At 48.4% G+C, this 23896-nt stretch overlaps 1 pseudogene across 1 annotated transcript; it reads right to left on the reverse strand.

Annotated features, from left to right (window-relative positions):
• Positions 1-14253: 14253 nt before the first annotated feature.
• On the reverse strand, positions 14254-22676 carry LOC144118936 (protein argonaute-2-like; annotated as a pseudogene). The gene is made up of 7 exons (XR_013312198.1): positions 22380-22676; positions 18321-20033; positions 18230-18288; positions 17999-18136; positions 17288-17515; positions 16044-16370; positions 14254-14298 (listed from the first exon to the last, which is right to left on the reverse strand). The product of XR_013312198.1 is annotated as a protein argonaute-2-like (transcript).
• Positions 22677-23896: the final 1220 nt, after the last annotated feature.

The raw sequence follows: 23896 nt of genomic DNA on the forward strand, positions 1-23896 counted from the left end.
GGTGTACAGCAAGTGTCCCCCCAACATTTTTGGTGGGGAGGTGTTAAGTGGAAGCCCACAGGGCCGATGAGACCCCCCCTCCCACCCCCCCCCCCCCGCACCTGTTACCAGGAGCGGTCATGCCCGAGGGGGAATCGAGGAATGTACGTCGAGGCGTGTCGCCCGCGCTTAGGGTGAAAGGCGGCACTAATCCTTTCTGTCCCGACGCGTGGCAACCGGTGCATCGAATGCGCATGCAGCGAGCTGCGCATTCCACTGGGCTCGCGACAGCCCACGGGGACAATTCCCCCCCCCCCGCACCTGTTACCAGGAGCGATCATGTCCCGCGGAAGACATTCCTTAGCTGTCAATCCGATGCGTGGCAATCGATGGAATGTGCATGCAGCGAGCTGCGTACGCGGAGTCACGCGCCCTGCACGTTCCAGGAGGAGCGGGGTCCACTGGGCTCCGCCCACTTGTACATTGCATGGCTATTGGTTCAGATTGGGCGAGAGCTGGTTTGGTAAAGCTCCGCCCAAGTATCGAAGGGTTTAAAACCCGTGGGAAACAACGATTTTGGACGAGCGCGCCGAGTCTCAAGCTCGGCCGTTTTTAACAGCCTTTTTTTAAACTGCCCTTTTTTTTAACTGCCCTTTTACTCACCTGTCTTTTTATGTCAGTGCCGTCTTTAATAAATAAGTTTTGCTTTGAGAAGCTGGAATTGCTGCCCCAACCGGCAACGTGTCGCCGGACGAAGACCTGAAGTACTCTTCGTACTGCTAAAAGCCGTTCCCATCGGTAGGAGGGCAGAGGAGAAGTTTAACTCCACGTATCATCACCGTCAACTGCAGAGCACAACTCGGGATCCACCAGCTCGACATATCGATTCCGTTGTTTAGGTGCCGTTCCTTGGTCGCAGATGTTTCGCACCTTCTTTTTCACCGTCTTTTTAGGCGCAAGATAGCCTGGGTAAATACTGTAGGGACAGCATCGGGCTTCAGGCATGGCTTCTCTCGGGCAAGTTCGTTCACGACGCCGTTCACCGTAACCTTAAAAGATCTTTCGATACATTCGTTCTGAAAATGTTTTTTGCACACGACAGCCTTCGGTGTCAGCCTTTTGTCTGCCCTCTTGATCTTATTTTCCCATTCAGCAAGCCGTGCTGGGTCCGCCGGTGCAGTGAACAAAGACACCTTTGCTTCCTTAGACCGACAACCGTTTCGACAGAACGCAACAAAACACGTCCTCTCTTTGCACTGCCTCTTAGCCTTTAACATCTTAGGACGTTTTTGCTCATGTTTAGCGTCTTTCAGCTTCACAATCCAAGAGATGATGCCTGTCAAACATTGATTCCAGGCGTCCTAAGCAATCGCGCGAGGCTGTGGCATCAGCGCGACAGCAGACGACAGGTGCACCTACTCGACCGGCAGCGCCCCTTGCGGCCTCTCAGCGCAGTCATCGCGGCGGGGGCCTCGTCCTCCCGTTAGAAACGCGCGCGCTGCGCACTCTAGCCAGTATATTTATAGCCACTATAGTGCTGCATGGATTAGCACTAGGATTTAAATACCTATACAGAAAGAGCGTTGACTCACAGTAGTGGAAATGAACTAGAAAGCTGACCAGTAAATTTGCCAGACACGAGGAAGGAGAAAGAAAGAGCATCAAACGACAGGTTACAAACATCGAAGGTAAAAATTAGATATATTCAATGAAAAAGAACTATAGTGTAAAACTTTATCGATACTGGAAAAGGCAGATCAGGAAGGAAACGTTTTATAACTCAAGAGGCAGTGCCCTACTCTTAGAAGCTAGGTCAGCGTGTCTTAGGACGCGCAGCTACAAAAAGAAATTTAACGAACAAGATGACACATGGCTGTGTGTGGTAAATCTGTAGAAACAATATAACAACTCATTCTAAAATGTGATGGTATCCATCCCAATGTCGATGCAGGCACAGTCACTCTTACTGACGCCCCCTAGGGTTTATAGATAACAACAGTCACGTAAATAAATCTGTGGTGGAATTTTGCAAAAAGTGATTGGAGGAATGGGAGCTCAAAAGCAGAGAGGTGACACAAGTTTAAAAGTGTACGAAGGAGTGTATTAAAGAAAGTGGCGAATTTTATTAACAACTTACAGCAAATTTAAACAAAAATAAAGGAAAAAACAGCATGGTGGAAACCCCCACCGCCCGTTTCAAAGGGGAAGCTTCTACCATCCATCCATCCATCTACCCACTTAACCACCCACCCACCCATCCATCCATTCATCCAGCCATCCGTGGGCTCGTGACGCCGTCAGTGGAGGACGCTTTTTTCGGAGCTCTAGGAGAGTGAACGATGGGCGCGCCCCCGCTTAGGGTGAAGTCACCCTTTGAACCACTCGACGCAGCCTAAACCTGTTTTCGCCCGCTCCCTCCGCCTGTGTGTTGCCCGCGTCGACCGGTCGATTTCGCGGCTCTGCTGCCGTGCGGGCGTCACTGCTGCGTGCCTGCGTTCGCGCGGCTTTCATCGCAGTGCAATGCCTGGACGTTGTGTTCCGCAGTCCTACAAACGTACGAGAAATGGTCGGGGGATGTGTCATTTTCCAAGAGACCCGGAAAGGAGGCTTCTGTGGCTGGTCCGAATCAAGCGCGAGAAGTGGCAATCGCCGAACTCCTCAAGTATCTGTAGTGCACGTGCCGCATATTGGTTCAGTGCTGTTTTTGTTGCGATTTACCGCTTTTGCGTTTAGCCAGCTAAGTGTAGTGCAACATTTGTATTGGTCAGATGTCATTTCCGTACTATTTGTCTTTATCAGTGTAAAAAAAAGAGGCACGCTTCAGCGCCTAACCGGCCATTGCATGCCGCTTGACTGTTTGCATCTGAAATTGCACGACACAATTTTTTTCGCTCCTGAATGCGTACCAAACGTGCTTTCGCCGCTTCTGTTCATTAGAAAATAATTCCTTTGTCAGCGAACCGGGGTCGGCAAGGATCAAGGCACAGAGCACGAGAACAACTGAGGCCACATACGTAAGCTGTGGCAATTACTGTGCATCTGGGTCGTCGTTTTTATTCTCAAGCAGGAAATGTGGAGCTAATTCCAATAACAATAAATTTATCTGCAGACTCATATCGAAGACAATAGCTTCGAACAAACTAGCGCGGACTAATGGAAGAAGCAAAAGTTGTGTTTTATGCAGACTTGCGTAACCAAGCAGGAATATGAAGTTCCGCGAAAGTTTTGCTTCGAAGCCCGCATTCTGCATCTATGTACAGGGACTTACGCTTTTATGTGCCGGATTTTTAAAAATTTCTGTGCGCAAATTACTGGCCTAATCGCGAGCACACACTGTTCACAAGGTAAAATATCATTGCCTAAGTTGTTTGAGATCCAAATAAACACCGGTACTTGCCTGTATTTGGGGGAATTAGCGAGAAACTGCTTTTGGCTACGAGTACAGTATTTGCAGATGAGAGCCAATCAGCCGGTCTCACAGGCTGGGTAACAGTTTGTGTGTTCATCTAGGTATACCCAGACGAACAGGCTAGTGCTTATATTTTATTACCGTTGCTTATAATCTTTGTTTCTTCAAAACGTCCGAAACGAAGATGCTGTGTCGTTGACCGCGTCTGCTCAGTTTTCTTACCCATCCACTGCGCTCACTTGTATTGGGACATTCATAGCTAAAAGTTAAAAAAATAGATCGCCAAACAAGCTTGGACAGAAATCACCCAATACGTTTCAGCAATTTAGTGGATTGTGGCATTTTTTAAGCGTTTTGTTCGCCCGGAGATTAAACATGCGTAGGAAGGGCAACACCAACTGGTCTGCCAATACCAGTTGTGGTATGCAGAATATGCCTTGACATAACCGTCATCGAGATTTCTGTCATCTTAAAAACAGCTCAAAACATTTTATTACATGCTCCTCTGCTTAGTAACGACTTCCTTCATCGCACTCTATCGCAATCCTCGGTAAATAAGCGTTTTCAGGAATTTTTTTTCTCTGCTTCTCTAGGAGGATGGTCGCTTGACGCGAGCAAGCTAGTTGACGACGAAAATTCATGTTGGGGGGGAGTGCTTCGCCAACACCATCTGACGCGATTCGCCACTTCACAAACTCGGACGAGCTGCCGTTGCCGCTGCCTCCAAGCTACGGCCCTGGTGCGCCACCAGCTCTAGAGATGCCGCCACTGTTGCTTCACCCGCGTTCCACTTCTGCCATCTTCTCACCTCCAGTCGACCACCCACATTGTCCTTCTTCGTCCATATCTCCCGTATTTGTTCACCCCAGCGCGTATCCTGCGTTCAACTGCCACCCACAGTGATGTCGGTAGAACGTTCGCCTGGCAACAACGTTCATCCTAGCCGCCTTGCCACCGCCGTCATATTTCTACATCCTTCTCACCTCCGATCAATGGACACACTGTTCCTTTCTCTTCTTGCATTTCTCTTATCGCCATCTGCCGCGCAGCCAGGTTTCCGCAGACATCCACGGGTCGTCCGCAGCGGCAACAGCACTGGTGTTGCCGTCCAAACACGCTCCTTCGCCAGACGTCCCGGACTGTCCGCAGATCCCTGCAAGGATTCGCCGTAGAGATAGCGACTGAATTGGCGGCACCAAGAAGGCGGTCACGAGAAGAAGAGAAAACACCTTTTTTTCCCAGCCACATTGATGTCCTGAGCGGTAGTCTTCTCTGCAAGCCTTCTGGTGCAGTCGGACATAAAATTACGTTCTCCAAACATTGACAGTTGTGAACACTTGAGAACACGGCACACTACCAGGCACACACTACAGATGCGACAGAACAGTGAGACTTGAAGCCGCCGCTTGCGCTAGCAGCCAACGAACCTCTGTGAAACTGCGTGCCCTTGAACGCCAACTTTGCGGTCGTGGCGCCGGCACACCACGAACACTTTTTTTTGTTCCTGCATGCCGCTTGACGGGATACTATCCCAAAGAAAAAAAAACTTTTGTCTTCTGTGATGTGAAGTTCCACAAGGTTAAACACAGTCTTTTTTCATCCCTTGAGCATGTGCACATAGTCGCCTATTCCTTTGTGTGCTTTTACCGTGGAGTCAAAAGAGGGTCCAAAAACTTGGAATATGCTTAACCTACCCTTAAGGGTAGAAAGCGATGGCATTAGAGATCCCTCCCGTCCAAGTATTCTTCCTCTCGCATAAGTACTTTCGTTTGGACGAGCAATTGGTTCATTCTGCATTAAATCTGTTATACTTGCGCGAAATATAGGAAGGGGCGTGACGACAGGACAGAGCGCTCTGTCCTGTCGCCGCGTCCCTTCCTATTTTTCGCGCAGGTATAGTCAATTTAATCCTCTCTCATAGATTCATAGATCACGGGTAGTCCTCATACCACTATACTGGCGCAGTGGTGCAGCGTTCGAGCGATGCACCACTGCCCCTGCAGGTGGCTGTTTCAAACAAGGCCCCCTGTGGAGCTTGTGAGAGACAGGTGGCTCTTCCCGAGCTCCCGTGAGGTTTATTTTTGCACATTGTTCTTCCGGAGGATGTGTCTCAGCGAATGGGCTGATGCGCAGTGCAACGGTGGGCAGGTGGCAATAGCACTGAATTTTATTGAATATCATTGCCATCTGCCATGATGGGCAGGTTGCCTGCAACCCAGGGCGCAGGTTGCCACCTGCCCACCGTGACAGATGGGACATCTGCATTTTCGTACCACGGATCGACACCGAAATTTTCGTGAACGACACATCTAATGCTCTAGCATTAATTAGGTCTATCCGGTGTAGTTAGAGCGCGTATGTACGAAACGTCCAGCGCAGTGTCTAACCTCTGATCGCCCAGTTGCTCACTCTTCGACTACTACTCGACCTAGGAGCACAGCATATTTTATAACACGTAAGTATATCGTATTTTGTTTATGACAAGCCAAAGCAAGTGCCGGAAGGTTCATTACCACAAGGGTACGGGAACGGCCGCTTGACATTCTAATCAGAATCCGGCAGGCTTGGGGTTGCGGTGGTGGCTGGGACAAACGGTACGTGTGCACATTTCCAGGATCAGGCAGCACTAGGCAGCCGACTGCGCGAGCGAGAGATGAGCAGGAAGAGGCAGAAGGGGGGGGGGGGGTGGGGGTAGGTGAGAAAGGAAAGGTGAAGAAGAAAGGAGAGGCAGAAGTATATTCGGTCGGTGCCATTGGAAGCACGGCCCACTAGTTCACCTCTAGGCGCCCGGAGGAGACGACGGTTGGCCTCGCAGGTCGCACATCTCGTCGTCCCCACACAGGACCCAATAACCTGCGAGCCCAGGAGCCCCCGGCTGCCCACCGATGGAGAACCGTCCCGCTAGCCCCCCCGTTCCTGCATAAAAGCAGGTATGCTATACTGCAGAGCGGCTACTTAAACATATCGTAGGATAGAGGCAGGCTGCATTGGAACTCAGATTACATACTGCGACATGGCCAGGAGCCTTGTTTCATTCCACCTTACCATGAATTAAATCAGTGTCCATTTAATCACTCGTCCATCAATACTCTCTCGCTGACTTTTGCTTAATTTATTAAGAGTTTAAAGCATTGGCGGAAGTGTTTCCTCTCCGCCTCAACAGTTAACAAGCTTGTGAGCGCCAATCAAGTGTCAGTGAACCAGTGGACCGAATCCTGAAAGGTATACCCCAACTCAACCGAACAAGAATAGGTGTCGTGGAAGCTTTGCGGCAGAGCCCACCCACTGTTCCAGTCTGCGCTTATGTGAAAAAACGTTACATCACTGGAGTCCTCAGGTGATAATTAGACCTTTGCAACCCTTTCTCCTCCGACACTATAGTTTCTTATATTTACTCCTTTATTTTTCGCAGGAAAACTAGCGACAAGTGATGGCGGACGCGGCATGATCCTCTCGCAGCGGCTGTCGTTCGCGGTGATCGTCAGTCTCTCCACGAACACAGACGAACCCTCGGTACCGCTTCCTTTAAGCTCCGGACCCATTGCGTCGCCAACCGAAAGGACGTCGATCGTCATTACTCTGCCTACCTGCAACGTGTCCTTCTAGAATACCGGCGGTTCTTGGACTCATTTACCCCTGCCCTAGACCTCCGAGCCAGCCTTCAATAACAGCCAACATTGACGTCACCAGTGACGTCGACTAAGCGTGCGCTCGGTCTCAATGTTCCCGGATGCCTCTACAGCCCTAGCTACTTCGCCACCACCATGGTTTCCAGTTGTCACCTTTGGTACACCCATGAACCACTCCCGAGTTTTCTCGGCTCCTCATCTGTCTATGCTACAGTACGACCAGACTTTGACGGACGTCAAAAAAACGCGGAAACGCACTACACGTGGCCACCTGAGAATTATACTGTCACAAAGCACAAGAATTCAAACGGACGACTTTTGTGCACATGGCATCGTATTCGTCTCACGCTCGAGACTGCAGTGCTGAAGTCGACGATGCAGCCGGAGCACGAAGTGCCCGAGCAGACAATTGACGACTGTTTGAGACAAAGTGGTTTTTGCTGGAAGCCAGTGGTGCCAACTTGGATGCCGGCCCCCTTAACACTTCGTGCCAGCAGGACGTTTGTGCTTGTGCAGTACAAGACTAATCGCGACGATTGCTGTCGTGCCTCCAGACAGGCAGCACCGTTAATTTGTCTATTGTTTTTGTTTCGAATTATAATTAGTATGCTGCGCCATAGCGTGCGTGTGAAGGAGACCCATTCAATGTCTGAATGTTGTGTTATTGAAGTAAGCATGTCTTCTAGCGGTCAGTTAAGGTGAAAAGTGTGGTACATCGCATATCCTTTCCTTTTTCTATGGCCAAGCTCCATGGAAAACGACCTTGTCAACAGTAGCCAGCGTACGCAGCTTGTAATGTGCCGTGAATTTTGTCAATTTAATGCTGCTCGATGACGAGCCTCGCGATGGTCGAACCACTGCAAAGCACCTGACAGTACTGGCCACGTAGGCCTAATTTGGCAACGGCGAAATTAGGGGAGGGATGATGATGATGTTAACTTCCTGCGGTAGTCTTGGGCGTCCATGTAACCCCGAATGCTTCGTATTGGATGTTGGCAGTAACAACGTTACAGATTTCAATACAGCCTTGTCGCCGCAACCGGAATACGCAGCTTACGCGAAAAGCCTTTGCAAAAAGTATGAAGCCCTGAAGCTTTGCTTTACTTTCGGTTAAACAGAGTATGAAGCGATGTTTTCAATCTTGTTTTGGTAAGCACGGCATGGTTTAATATGGGAATAAGTTCAAAAGTGTGTCTTAGAACTGAATGAGTGAAAAGCTTATTGCTATCTTGATCAAAGAGGGCTGTGAAGGTAGAGCCTTAGCACAGGGCTCATGAGGCGGCGTGTGCCCATTCCATCAGCCAGTGCTGGTCATCTGGTGAACTGAATCCGCTCCATGTCACCGCAGCGGCGGTGACATGGAGCGGATGTGCTAAAGACTGTTCTGTCGTCTATTGCAGGTACTACGTCATCAACAACAGGAACACTGCCCCGTCACCGCAGTATGCCGGTCTGCTACGCCCACTGACTGGCTCCCGGAAACCTCGGGTCGTTACGTCACCGAAAGGCAGCTACAAAAGGGACCCACCAGCGTCGACTACCGCATTCACTCTGCAGCGGTGGCAGCATAGAAATCGTATCGCCTGCTGATTCCAGAAATTGTTACAGGTTAGTTTCCATTTTTCACTCAGTTTTTTTAAGTGGCTGCCACTGCTGCTGAGTGAAGGGTGTTTTGTTTTGTTTGTTTTGCACGATGGATACTTGTTTCTTATGTAAAGTTTCACTGACTGATGACAAGGTTTTCCTAACATGTGCTGAATGTAAATCTTGTTACCACATTGGCACCTGCTCTGGTGTTGCCGAAAATGCCTACAAGAAAATGTCGCACGCCACGAAGAAAGCTTGGAAATGTCCAACCTGTAAAGCGACAAAAGCTCGTTGCAGCAGCTTAACATCAGGAAACACTGAGGCAACAGTAGACCTTGCTCAAGAAATTGCAGAGATTCGCCGCATGCTTGCAGAAGTTCTCACAATCAAAGAGAAACTAGAAGCACTCGAGACTATAAAAACAACTGTGGATGACATTGAGAAATCCGTAGAATTGATGTCAACAAAATATGATGAAGTCATAGCACGTATGGAAAAACAAAGTGCAGACATATCCGGTCTTGGAAAGCGTGTGGAAAAGCTCGAGAGAAAGCTAAAAGATGGAGAAATCAAACAGCTGAAAAGGGAAGTCAACAACCTTGAACAATATTCAAGGCGACAAAACCTTGAAATCCACGGTTTACAGAAGCATAACAGCGAAAACCTTCTAGAAAAACTGAACCTTTTGGCTAATGATCTCGACCTTCCGCCGCTTTCCGAGTCCGATGTAGAAGCAATACACCGCCTCCCTACAAGAAAGGATGAAAATAATGTTGACAAGGTAGCTCCAGTGCTTGTACGTTTTGCTTCACGCGTTGTCAGGGACAAATGGCTTGCAAAAAAGAAAGAACTAAGGGATGCAGATTCGAAAATCTTTTTGAATGAAAGCCTGACAACCCATAACAAAAAGCTACTGTGGCTCATGAAAACTAAAGCTACCGAAAAGGAATACAAGTTTGCCTGGGTGAAAAATGGAAAACTGTTCGTACGGCGCAACGCGCGCGATAAGATTATCAACATTACAACCATTGAAGACTTGGAACTGATACGATAACCCATGACCAAAATGCACTCTAACAGATGGCCATTTAGAAATGATGGCTTGCTTTTCAGATCAGGATTATCCTCCAACTTTTGGCTATCACAGCATAGATTCTTTCAGGCGTTGCAAAGCTCAGAATAGCTCTAGTTTTTCCTTGTTTCATTTAAACGCTCGAAGTCTAAGAAATAAGAAAGAACCTGTTGATTTACTTTTAGAATCTTTGCGTCATGAATTTGATACCTTGGCATTTACCGAAACCTGGTTCTCAAATGAACAGGACGTCATTAATTTTGAAGGTTACAAATCTACATCAGTATTTCGAACAAAGAAACGTGGCGGAGGCGTTACGATATACATAAAAAACAATCTTAACTTTAATGTTATCACAGAATATACTGTTATAAATTCTAGTTATGAAACGATCGTGATAGGATGTGTCAACACAGTTTTTGTTATGTACCGGCCTCCAAATGGAACCGTAGATGTGTTTTTGGATTTGCTTGAAAATGTGCTAGAATACTGTGCAGACATTGGCAAGCATGTTGTTTTATGTGGAGACTTAAATATTGATTTTGCCTCTCCTCAGCCTAACAAACAAAAGCTTGAGGATATCCTCCTTTGCTTCGGATGTGAAAACCTGATTCATGTACCGACTAGAGTAACAGAAATATCTGCGTCCTCACTGGACCTGTGTTATACAAATTATGATATGAATGACCTAGAAGCTGGAGTATTATCATATGAAATAAGTGATCACCTCAACATACCACCTCTAAAACCATAAAATATAGGAATTTTTGTGCAGAAAAGGTAACACTTTTTCAGAACTTACTAGCAGAAACAAGCTGGGAACAAGTATATTCTTCAGCCGATCCTGTTCTAGCGTATGATATCTTTGTCAGCGAAGTTAAAAAGCAATACGAACTTGCATTTCCTGTCGTTGAATTTCGAAAAATAAAAAAGGCAAGGAAACCCTGGATAAACGCTGCCCTTGTTAGAAGAATAAAGAAACGTGACAAGATGTTCGCACTATTTATAAAAACCAGGGATCCAAATACTCTTACTCAGTTCAAAAAATTCAGAAATAAACTTAATTCTGATATCAAACGTTCGCGAGCCATGTATTACGAAAACAAGTTCACTGAGATTTATAACAATCCCAAAAAAGTTTGGACCACCGTAAATAATTTGATGTCTAAGGGTGAGAGAAGGGACCTTACCGAATTGACAATTGAAGGAGTGTCCTACACAGGGACCCCGCTGGCAAACAGACTTAATGATCACTTTTTAGCTGCTGGGGCTCCCAATCCCAACATAGACAATAATACTCAGCTTAAAACACACATGAAATCAATATTCAGGGAGTCGATTTTCCTGGTTCCTACAACTTCAGAAGAAATTTGTGCCATTATACGACAGCTAAGTAATAATAAATCTTCTGGAATAGATGATCTCAGGGTCCAACCCATAAAATCAGTAGCACAGCACATCAGCAGTCCGCTTTCTCACATATGTAATTTAATCCTTTCTACTGGGGTGTTCCCTCATGAGCTAAAGATTGCGAAAGTGTCAGTAATTTTTAAATGGGGAAACGAAAACGACTTAAATAATTACCGACCAATATCGGTTTTGCCAGTTTTTTCAAAAATTATGGAGCAGATTATTTACATTCGCTTATTAAATTTTTGTAAACTAGAAGGTATAATTGTAGAACAACAATATGGCTTTCAGAAAGACAAGTCCACTGAAAAAGCGTTACTTTATACTAAAGATAAAATAATAAGAAACTTTGAGCAAAAATTTCATACAATAGGAGTTTTCCTTGACTTCAAGAAAGCGTTTGATTCCATCAAACACAATATATTGTTGCAAAAGTTATACAACTATGGAATCAGAGGAATTGCATTTGACTTAATAAAAAGTTACTTAGATAGTCGACAACAATACGTGCAGATAAACCAAGCAAAATCAGGTCTAGGAACAATAAAATACGGGGTCCCACAAGGCTCCATCTTAGGGCCCTTACTGTTTTTGTTTTATATTAATGACATTATCGATATTCCACTTACGCCAGATATAATCCTGTATGCAGACGATACTAATGTATTTTTTTCTGGAACAGACTTAGAAATGCTTGAAAGGCAAACAAACAGCTGGCTAAGCAACCTATCACAATGGCTTAACATTAATCAATTAGCTTTGAACACTAATAAAACAAAGTACATTATTTTCCGTCCCAGAAATAAAGCTATCAATAGAGAACCTATTCTACAATTTCGTGGGGAACACCTAGAACGAGTAAACTCTCACAAATTTCTGGGGGTTATTTTTCAAGAAAATTTGAGCTGGTCTCTGCACATAGAAAAAAATACAAAAAGATATTTCCAGATCAATCGGAATTATCTTCAAAGTAAAGAACTTACTACCAATGTGGTTAAAAAAGCAGTTGTATTATAGTATAGTTTTTTCTCGTTTGCAATATTGTATTCTTGTATGGGGAACTACGACAAAAGCAAACATGGAAAACCTGCTTATACTACAAAAACGAGTCATACGATTAATAGAAAACTCTCCATATAGAGCCCCCTCAGCCCCACATTTCGAAAAACATCAGATATTAACTCTCACGAATATCATGAACAAAAGAGTAGCTTTGAAAATATATGATCAAATAAAAATGGACCCGGCTGGGTTCTCGCAAACTTTTTTCTTTAGAGACCACGACCATAACCTTCGGCATATGACCTGTAGAAAATAACTAGTGCGTACGAACTACGGTACACAAACGCTAAAATATCGAATCGCTGATCTTCTAAATAAGTACCCGGGTATTATAGAAACCATTCACAACAGTCGTTCTACGAAAGCATTTAGCAAAAAGTTAACCCATTTCTTTTTGTGACATAGCAATGGCTTACTTTTTCTGCACATATCTGCCCTATATTAAAAAAAAGAAAAATCCATGTTTTTATTAGAAAAGAAAACCTTACTTTGGCCGGCCTAGATAAGCTCTTCTTGCCTTTTGTTATGTTCAGTCACACCGATATTTGTATTTTATGTGCAATTCTGTGCAACAATGTTGACTCGCGAATATACTTTTTACAGAATTTCTTAATTGTGTACCTTAAATGAATATGTGCTGTTTTTTTCTTGTTTTTTTCGTTTTTGATGTTTTCGTGTATAATGTTATATGCGATGTCTCTTTGGTGTTATGATCTGTTTTTCTTTGGTTAAACCTGCCCACTGCTCAGTGGTAGAGTGTAAAGGGGGCGGACGCCTCGTCAGGAAAATTTTGATCGCCTTTTTGTTCGCCTCCTCGGCAACCAAGTGTTGTTGAAATAAATCTGAATCTCAATCTCAATCTGAAAACTTACTGCACTTTTGATCAAAGAGGGCTGTGAAGGTAGAGCCTTAGCACAGGGCCCCTGAGGCGGCGTGTGCCCATTCCATCAGCCAGTGCTGGTCATCTGGTTGCAGCTTAGCTCCTGGTGCGGAGATTTGCCACACAACAATTAAAGGGCTCAGCAGTCTTGACTCAGCACGACTCGGCAATCACAGCAATACCGAACGCCACACTGGAACAGTGGGTGGAAAGATCAAAAGGCTGCAGACGAAACATTTGCAGTCCCACACAAAAACGAATATATTTTGCACGACGTACCTGGAGCAAGCGGGAGTAGCACATAACGTGTGGACTTTTGCTACAACACACCTTTGTAAACTGCTGAAAAGCTATTTATTGTCTTGACAGAAGTTGTACATCGTTGCAGACCCAATTCCCAAAGGTGGAGTACGGTTTTGAAGGTTTAATTATATTGATATCAATTGATATTATATAATGTCAAATAATGGCAGCCATACGGCTAAAAAGGAAGTAATGAACCCATGCAACCCCGCAGTTTATGAAGAAACATCCGGGGATCAGAGCTAACCAGAATTGCTAGCAGGACGGCAGGGAAGGGGGGGGGGAAGGAAATCGCGCAGTAATTGTCTTGGCAATTTGCCTATTAGCATCCACGCAAGAGCAGCCATATGGCTACAGAGGATGCTGAATAATTACTCCCTTATTTACTTACTGTTAATCCCTGCCTCTATTGCTCACTGGAACTGGAGTCATTTCAATTACTGTCGGCCAGTTGTGAATAAAGCAACGCAGTGATTCCAAAAGCAAAAGTCACTTTATTTGAAAGCTCAAACAAAAACAAGAAAATGCATGTCACTGCACACAAAAAAGAAAAAATGGTGCGACAAGTCTGCCTTGTTGCTGAAGACCTGGAACAAAACGTGCAAGCATATAGTTATGCCACTGATTCAAACTGCCAGCTTGCATGCTGAGAACACAGCTTCCCGCGCCGGGAGCATCGCCAACTACAGCGGTAACAAAATATTAGGGCGAACACACGAATAACATAAGACATGCACGCGAAGGCTGCGCACAACTACATCGAAAGACATTTTCCTGATCTGTACATGATCAAATTACCGCGAGGCCAGTTTTTGCAAGTTTAATGATTAGCGGATTCCATGCATAAATCGCTAAGAAAAATCGGAGGGGACACAAGATCCGCCTTAAGGGTATGACGCGATAGCGTAACGCTTAACGTCACCTAGGTGGCCCACCAGCCTCCAAGAGGTTGCTCTCTGGAGACCACCTGCAAGAGCCATGTCCACGATTTTACGCTCATGACACCGACAACGCAAATACAAGATTTTTTGGAAAACGGGGCCTTTAACGATCTCACGTTACGTTCACGAGCTTTCGCTAAGTGCAAGAGGCAGGTCCTCACCTCTTCCGCGAGAGTGTTTCATGAGTGCATGATGCGCCCACACAAGCATTGTAGCGGGGCATACTCTGGTGAGCGTAATGCTGGGCCTAACAGCAAAACTGATCACGCTCTTACACGTGGCAAGACTCGCTGAAATTTACCGTGCGTTGAAGGAGTGCAAAGTCATTCCTACATAACCTAGGCCAGGTATTTCGAAAATAAAATCAGAGTAACGCTGAACTGCAAGGGCGTTAGATGTGTTTCCTAGGAAGGCAGCAATTGAAGGTAGGAGCAATGTGCTTCTTTCAAGACAATTTCGCGAATTTCAAGTCGACATTTTGGCCTAATTTTTAAGAATTATGAAGACACCAAAAATTAGGTTTTCGCGAAAATTTGTTGACTCCATTCTTACGTGGCTATAGAAGCAAATAAAGTTTCACGTCGTGACCATTATGTGAGGTTGTTTAAGCAATTGTTTAAGTGAATTTCTCAACATGGTTTAACTGAGGGCAGGAACTGCTGGAATTTTAGTACCTTAAGAGGCCGTTATATACTAGGTGTTAACAAGAAAAAACTCTGCCGCGGCATAAGACATAAAATCAATTGCCAAGCTAATGAATATTTTAGTACAGTCTGGTGGTTGCAGCCAACAGCGAGTTCCTAGCCAAGGGCAAGAGGGGATGCCCTGCAAAGTGAGGAATACTTCCCGCTAAACCGCAACAGCACACGATGTGCCTGGAAAGGTGAGTGCAAATGCAACTTCAGCTGGCGAGGCGCTACAATCTCTACGGCGCTCAATTCGAACCATCTGCGCAATTGCGCCCCGAGAAAACTAAGTGGAATCCAGCTACGTGGCCGTCGTTTTAATGCGGTAAACTAGCGTAGATTGTTAGAAAATCGCTGCCGCAGAGATTGCAACGATTCTCCAAAGACATGTCACCTTGCTTCCAGGAATTTTCGAAATTTCGTCGATATATCGCATAATTATTTTGGTTTGGTTTATGGGGGTTTAACGTCCCAAAGCGACTCAGGCTATGAGAGACGCCGTAGTGAAGGGCTCCGGGAATTTCGACCACCTGGGGTTCTTAACGTGCACTGACATCGCACAGTACACGGGCCTCTAGAATTTCGCCTCCATCGAAATTCAACCGCCGTGGCCGGGATCGAACCCGCGTCTTTCGGGCCAGCAGCTGAGCGCCATAACCACTCAGCCACCGCGGCGGCTGCATAATAATTTTATGGAGGAGCTTTGATGGCATTAACTGCGGGCAACCAGCCTGTCCACGCCTTAGGTTCCGCGTTTTGTTTGCCAACGAGACTGTCAACGTTACTGTCTAGCGCACATTTTGTCAATGAACGCTCATGTCTAGACGTTGGTTCTTATGCACATAGCTTACATTGTTCCAATAACTGACCCGCCGTGATGGCACAGTGGCTATGGGAAGACACCCGTGTGTCATGCGATCGCAGTGCACGCTAAGGAACCAGCAGGTGTTCAAACCAAATCCGAAGCCCTCTAGAACAATATCTCATATCCCATAAGCCACTTTGGTACGTTACACACCCACCATGCCATACTTTAGTATGGCACGAAGACGTCGTGAGAGCTCAGTGAACTGAGCATCGCTCACCCGGCAGTGGGCCTCCTCACACGAAGTAGAGGTGTTCTGGAGGGTCTCGAGCACCTTGACGGCCTCGACGTACTGACTGACGGAGACGGAGTCGGCGCTGCCTCCGGACGAGTCGCTGCTCGAGCTAGAGACGTCCAACTTGCTCATCACGTGGTTCCTGGATCGGTAAGCGGCCAGGTGCGCGTAGTAGACGGGCACCGGGATGCTCACGGTTTGCGAGCAGCGGGCGTATGTGTGGCAGAGGTAGTAGCACAGCTTCTGCAGCTCGTCCGACGTAAAGCTGGAGTCGTCCCACACGATGTAGTAGTGCGACGGCCTGCTCGTGCCCTGCACCACAGCGCCACGGGGACGGTTAAACCCGCGGAACCGCAGCATGATGTCCTAGTTGCAGACGATAGACATCGCGTCACATCCCCGCCAAGACTTACGCAGTCTTAACTCAGGAATCAAGAGGAAGAAATGGGCTTGGGCAGGGTATGTAATGCGAAGGGAAGACAACCGCTAGTCCTTAAGAGCAACTGAGTGGATTCCAAGAAAAGGGAGGAGTAGCAAGGGGCAGCAGAAAGTTAGGTGGGCGTTTGAGATTAAGGAGTTTTCCAAAATACGATGGCAGCAGTTGTCAAAGGACAGGGCTAATTGTAGAGACATAGGAGGGGCCTTTGCCCTGCACTGGGCATTGTTGGGCTGATAATATTGATGACGATGAACTTGAGTGCCTTAAAAATCTGTTACTATCCTGTGGTCTCCTTTTTGGAACACATCCCGTTCCCGGCTTTGGCGGACGAATTTCGCTGGACGCGAAATTCTAAAGGCCCGTGTATACTGTGCGTAGTCAGTGCACGTTAAAGAGCCCCAGGTGGTCGAAATTTCCGGAGCCCTTCACTACGGCGTCTCTCATAGCCTGAGTCGCTTTGGGACGTTAAACCTTCATAAATCAAACACATCCCACTTTGCGGGAACCCATTACTGGCTGTTGCGCAATGGAATATCAAAGTTGGTGCATGCGTAGTTGCTAATGGGGCCTAGAGCTAACAGTCATCCTCTGCTCTATAGTGTATATGAAGCGCCCATCCTCCATGTCACTGCCTCTACAGTGGTCTGCTTAATGTTGCACTGGCAAGTTGTGAGCACGTGCAGTTCGTTTCTGCGTCATTAGGGAGTTTCTGCGAACCTGTGAGCCAATACAGCTAGAAGTACCGACTACTGACACTCGGTGCCCCAGACGGCATTCCATTACTGTGCACCTGAAGGCAGAAATGGCTGCAGAGGTAGAAGTCGAAGTCGAATGGGTGCGTGACCGCAGAGTCTACGGTGGTGCCGGGCGGCACGTTGCGGCACTTGCCAACCCCGTCCCGGTCATTGTAGGGCATGAAACGCGTGTGGTGGCGCTTCAGGACCACGATGAAGGTCATCGCCGGCTCGTACGTCTCGTTCGGGGAAAGCTCCTGGCACGCCAGTCGGATGGCGCTCACCTGGAAATAAGATCACAGCCCAGTTGTACTCCTGAAATGGTCGGCTAATAGATTTAAACACTGCTTCTGGAGCTTGACACAGGGGATGGGCAGGGCAACACCATATCGTGCACAGTCCAACAGCTACGAACCGTCGGCTTTCGCACAAAGTTAGGAGAAACTTATGGCGCTGTGAGTAAATTCTTATCGTATTTATAGAAACCTGGTAGAATCCATACAAACTTGAAGGCGTGCCTGATCGGGCTAGCAGGTAATTCATGACAGCTAAAAATGCAACACGGTACAAGACAGGTACGATGAACACCAGCGCTGTGGTGTCCAGCGCTGTGGTGCGTTGCATTTTTATCTACATTAGGACGCATCAGTTACCGAAGTCGATTATGTTCGATGTTGAATCCGCGAGGCAATATGCTGCTGCCTCTTTCAATTGTAAACAACCCACCAAAAGATGCGTGGATAAATCATTTTGCATTCGAAACTTACCTCGTGGTTGCGAACCTCCATGAACTGCCCCTCGCTCGCTCCGTCTCGAAAGAAGATGATGCGCTCCGGCTTGTGCCTGGTAGCACGGTAAAAGGCCTTCAGCATGTCTTTCATCATGTCCTTGAGGTCCTTGATGATCTACAGGCGCGAAGTGGTGGCGGTCTTCTCGATCTGGATGCGAATGGAGGTGTGGAACTTGGACAAAATGGAGTCCAAGCTGCCAATGCACGCCGCGATTGACGGCCTCAGCTGTCCCCGGGCACTGGGTGAGTCACGTCCGCGCCGATGATGATCACCGGCTTTTGGAACATTTTCGGCTTCTCCTTGGGCAGCAGGATGTTGTTGATGCCATCCAGCTTGACGTTGACCTTCTGGCAGAGGTTGTTATGAGCGCGGCGTTGCACTTCTTGATCACGTTGTTGTCCATCACGCACTGGGTGCGCAGCCCGATCTCGGTCTCGGTTACCTGCTTGATCTCGGCGTTGTTCGTGCTCTTGGCGGGCACGCTGATGACCATCTCGAGGCTTGCAGCCCTGCGCTGCTCCTCGGGAAGGATGTTCCGCACGGGCTTGCGGTTCGCATCAGTCGTTGTCACGCCCAACGGCTGCTCGATGCGCATGCCCAGTTCCTGGCGGACGCGGATGAGCATTTTGATGAAGTTGTCGAGGCTGTCTCGCTGCGCGAACCGGCTCAGCTTGAGCAGCGTCCAGCGGGTCAGCGTGGCTGGCTTGTAGAATTGACGGCCCCGCAGTTCCCAGGTGCCCTCGCGGGGCTTGCCGATGGAGCTGTTCTCGCAGACCAGCGACGGCGGGTCGAGCACCCGGCCCCTGAGCTGCGTCGGTTCGGTGCTGATCTTGATGCCGAACTTGCGCAGACGCTGGTCGCTGCAGCTGACCAGGTCCCGCACCGACCGGTGGATCTCTTTGAAACGCTTGGCCGGTGGCTGGGCCGTATGCTTGATCATCTCGGACGTCTGGTTCTCGTCGAGTTTCTTCTTGCAGTGCTGCCCTTCGACGATCGCGCAGACCTCCAGCGAGAGGTAGACCGGGCGGGCCGCGCTGCCTGTCTGGATGCAGGGCAGGTTCGGGTACCGGAGGCGGTGGTAACGGTTCTGGAAGTAGTCGGCCACCGAGCAACAGGAGCCGTCTTCCATGTCGAAGAAGAGCTGCTTGGCTGGTTCCTTGGTGACGCGAACCACCTTGTACTTCCGAGGGTATGGAAGGTGGGTGACCTTGACGCGCAAACCCTTCAGGTCCTTGTTGAGACGAACGTTCTGGAAGTCGCGCAGTTCCTTGAAGTCTCTGGCCGACATCTCGCGCCGGCCCTCGATGAAAAGTTCGCACATGAAGTCGGTCACGGGTAGAGGCTGGTAGAAGGCGGTGGCCGACATGTCGACGTGCAGCATGGGCTTCCACTGAGCGGGCCGAACGCTCGTGTAGTAGCCGAACCAGGCTTCGCGGCCACCTCCAAGGATGTTGTAGTCGTTCGGGGACGGCGGCTTAAAAAAGGACCGCCCGACGGGCGTGGGTTTGATCGACGGTCCGTGCCGCAGCACGATGTCCACGGCTTGGAGGACCTCATGGGGAACGTGGCTGACGCGTTTGTCGAAGACCGCGTGCAGCGCTTCCAGATTCACGGTGGCCGCGTACTGGATCTTGACGATGAACTTCTGATTCCGCTGGTCCTCCTCGAAGTCGACCGTAAAGGTACGCTCGCGGAACTTGAGCTCACGGCGCGTGTACAGGTTCTTGCGGCGGTCGAAGGCGGGCATGCAGCCGTTCAGGTCGACCCAGTACTTCTTGGCGAGCAACTCGATGACCAGGCGGTTGATCTTTGTGCTGATGCAGCGGTACTTGCGCTTCTCGGGCACTCTGGCCTCGTTGCGCGTCTCGGAGCAGATCTCCACGTCGTAGTGGAAAACGTTTCCGGAAGGAATCTCAATGTTGAAGTGGTTGCCGGTCAACTGGATCGGCCAGCCCAGTTTGCCTTGTGCGGGCCGGCGCGGTAAATGTGACGACAGGGTCCGCTCGATTTCCTGCAGACCGCGCCGGGGCAGCCGGCGGCTAAGCTTCAAATTCCCACAGCGCACAACTCGTGTCCAACTTTCTTGGGCAAAATATTGAAAATTGGAAAACTGTAAGGTACTCTTTTGGAAACATTGAAGGTAATAGTCATAGTAAGAATGTTTTTCTAGCTGGCATCAAGCAGTTAAGACTACGACAGACAAACAATAGGAAACGCTTTTGACGGCAGAAAAAACGTTAATGAAAAATGCAAGCCTGCCGGCGGGAGATCTCCAGATCTTTTGTCCAGAATTGTCGGGCAGGCGGTTGAATTAAGCACAAAATCCGCGCGTAACCTACCGCTGGTCTCTGCGTTATCGGTTTAAAAGTGAACTCTTCCATACATCGGTTAATCAATAAAAGTCAAAAGTCAGCTACCCCACACTGCCGATCTGTGTTGCGCGTCACGGTGTTGATATGGAGAGGCCAAAATTATCTCGGTGAAGTAAGGAGAGTGCAAAGTGAATGAATGCACTGGGCAGATTGTCACATGTCTACACTGCGGATAAGAACTCGCAATTTTGTTTCGGTGAGACTCAATTTTTCGCCTGTGGACTACTAGCGTGGAATGCACTCCAGTGAGCTCAAGATCGACCACAGTATACCTTAACTTTTACTTGTAAAATACCGTGAATTTTTTAGAGAAACGCAGAAAACTCTAATTCCAGAGACTCCTGTGGGACGAAGTGAGAGCTGTAGGCTACCTGAGGTTTGCAACGTCAGTCGCAGCACTGTAACAGGCCAGCGAGAGGACCAAGCACTTTTTGAAGGAGTGAAAACACCAAATTTTTGGCAATGTGCTTTTGGTCTGGTACACAAAAACTGCAATATGAACTCTGCTTTGTCGTTTTAATTAATTCAAACTATTGCACTAACTGCTGCAGAAGTCATGATGGCAGCAAATGGACAAAGAGCTATACATTAGTTTTTGTATCCTTCACAAGACCTTGTGCTCACTTGTGTCATCACAAGTCTTTCGACTCCTGAAAGCGAAACTGAAACTGCACGGAAGAATAAATTCAGTTATAAATTAGGCGCTGAGCGTAGGCGAATTTCACGTGGTGATTCAACTGTGTGTGCGTGCGTGCGTGCGTGCGTGTGAGAGTGTGTGTGTGTGTGTGTGTGTGTGTGTGTGTGTGTGTGTGTGTGTGTGTGTGTGTGTGTGTGTGTGTGTGTGTGTGTGTGTGTGTGTGTGTGTGTGTGTGTGTGTGTGTGTGTGTGTGCGTGCGTGCGTGCGTGCGTGCGTGCGTGCGTGCGTGCGCGCGCGCGCGCTTTTATAGCGCATAAGCAGCTGAGGCTATCATGCACAGGGTTGGTAAGATCTCTTGCGCGCTGGCGGACTAGTTCTCTTATATATTCAATTTCCTGGTGCGATTTCCTTTTTATACCAATCTAACTACTCGTGACAGGTCTCCTACTGTATTCTCTCCCAAGAGCAAGCAAGGGTGGAAAGGGACATGCTTGTAGTGAATTTAGTTTTCTGCATCAAAAAATATGGACGCTACATTCACAAACAGGATTTTCTTGTTTCATATTGTCTTAAGCATCATTCGCAAGCCAAAATACGCAATGAAAATTTCTGCCAGCACATTAAGCGAGCCCGTAGTGGTTTTAGTGGAGCCACGGTCGACAAGGAAAGAGGAGCACCGAAGCAGCGTTCTCTTATCGCTCGCGTGTGTGTGTGTGCGCGTGTGTGTGTGGTTTTGGCGCCTTAAAAGTGCAATGATCAATTACCAACTAGCCCGACAAGTTCCCTTAAGGAGAGAGGAGATTGTGCACTACCTTTGTCCGTTGAGCGGCGTTAGTGGAGTTAGCATCACGTGAGATTTCTGAAGCCTAGTCATAAAATGTGTAATGGAAAGCATCATGGGAAAGGCCCTCACGTGAAAAGGCAGCGGTAGCTCCTAGCAACGATTCACTTTCTCTTGCTGCGTAACGTACGCCTGCGCTTGAAATTTTCTTGAGACGCGCCTTAGGCGCAAACTATGGAACCTGAGACCACCTCGATACAGTACGGCGCATGCACTATCACTAAAAACGCCATTAACTAAGTCATCACTTGCAGTTTGGCAACTGTCAAGAGCCGCGCAGCGTGCCCCGCCGCTGCGCACGCGCTGATTGGTGCCGACGTGGCAGGCAGGCGCGCTGTTGATGGGAACGTGGCGCCATCTTGCGAACTCAGGCTGAACTGCGCATACGCGGTAGCGGTACGCGCTCTGGCAAACTATTACTGGAATGCTACGACGGCTTTACCGCCCACACCCATCCACAGGGTTCAGAGACGTCCGTGGGGGCACGCAGCAGCAGCCGCCGCTCACCTAAATCTTAAGCTCGTCATTCTGCGAATCGGTGTTGCCGACACAGTTGCCGGCCTGCATGGGCGCGGCCGTCGTCGAAGGCGATCTGGTGGGCGAGAATTCGGTGGGCGCCACAGTGCGAGCCCCATTGCCGGTGGTGCCCCCGCCGCGGGTGATGACGGCGGTTACGTTGGCAGTGCTGGAGCGACGCTGGGACGGGACCGCTGTGACCACCCGCTCCTACACGGCTTGTGCGGACGACCTCTGGGCGGTGCCATTCAAAGGGAGAGCCGATAGGGCGACCTGCGAGCATCCGGAAGGTCCTTCTGGACCGAAGGTAAGGAGTTAGTATCATCGGTATCGGCAAGGTTTACCGATGCATCACCAGTTTTGCAAACATGGTATGACCGAACAGCTCGGAGCACTAACGTGTGATTCACCATTGCGCACCTGCAAGAATGGGTTATGTATATGTTACGTCACTGTAGCCATGGTAATCCCGCCTTCTGCAGAGCACCCGCCTCGGATTTGGGAGGGGGTGCATTCGACTCCCGCTGCCGGCCGGTTACCCACCTGTTTCCTCGAAACAGGTACAAGCTATGCCCCGGCATGGTGCTCGGCTTAGCAGGTTTGCAGGGCTTGACGAAAAAGGCTGCGCCTTCAAATCCAGTCACTGTGGGCTTGAAGAGACACATCGGAAATATGCTAGATCTTGCATTCGGTCAAAGCGCACTTTGGCTTCAGCTGAATTTTTTTCTGAAAATCAAATAAGAATCATGGAAAGGCAAGGGAAGGTAGTTGAAACTAATTACGCTGATTCATGAGGTAAGCCTATCGAACCAATTATGGCTTTAAGTGCAAGGTAGCAGGGGCGTGATCGGATGCATCGGGCGATACTCCGCGCAGTGGTTAATGTATGGCAAGGATACTCGGCCATTGGAACCTATCCACTTGAGGATTCGAGACCCTCCGGATCAAAAAACCAATATTCGTCAACACCATTCGGCGCATCGGAATGACTGCTACCTCGGCTACGTTCGAGCGCGAATAAAAAGCCTCTCTTTACACCCGTTGTAGCGGGCTCGCGCACAGGAGCAGCGGCAAATGCCCGAATTAAAGCGAAAAAGTCCACGGAAAAGCTCGTCGCTTCACCGCGACCAAACAAGGATCGCGCGCCACTAGGCAAGATGTAATCACGTACGCGTCGAGCGACAGATCACTAGAACTAACACAGGGATTAGGCCGAGCGCGTTCCCGCAAGCCGACCTAAAATCGGTGGCGAGAAAAACGCCATCTGCAATTTTCATGTCCGCTGTAGAAATGTCGCGCAAGAACGTCAGCATCGCGAAAACCGAAGACGTAATTAGCTTTGGTTCAAAGCGAATCGCCACTCTGGTAAAAGCGGCATCGCGCGCGGAACATCACGATTTCGCCGCGCCCAGAGCCCACGGCGCGGTGACCGTCTGCGATCGTGATGTCATCCTAAGCCACTTATTCAGAGGGATGACCCTACAGCCAGCGATTCGGATGGCGGACCC

Source organism: Amblyomma americanum, chromosome 1 (assembly GCF_052857255.1).
Source record: "Amblyomma americanum isolate KBUSLIRL-KWMA chromosome 1, ASM5285725v1, whole genome shotgun sequence".
Taxonomy (NCBI): Eukaryota; Metazoa; Arthropoda; class Arachnida; order Ixodida; family Ixodidae; genus Amblyomma; species Amblyomma americanum.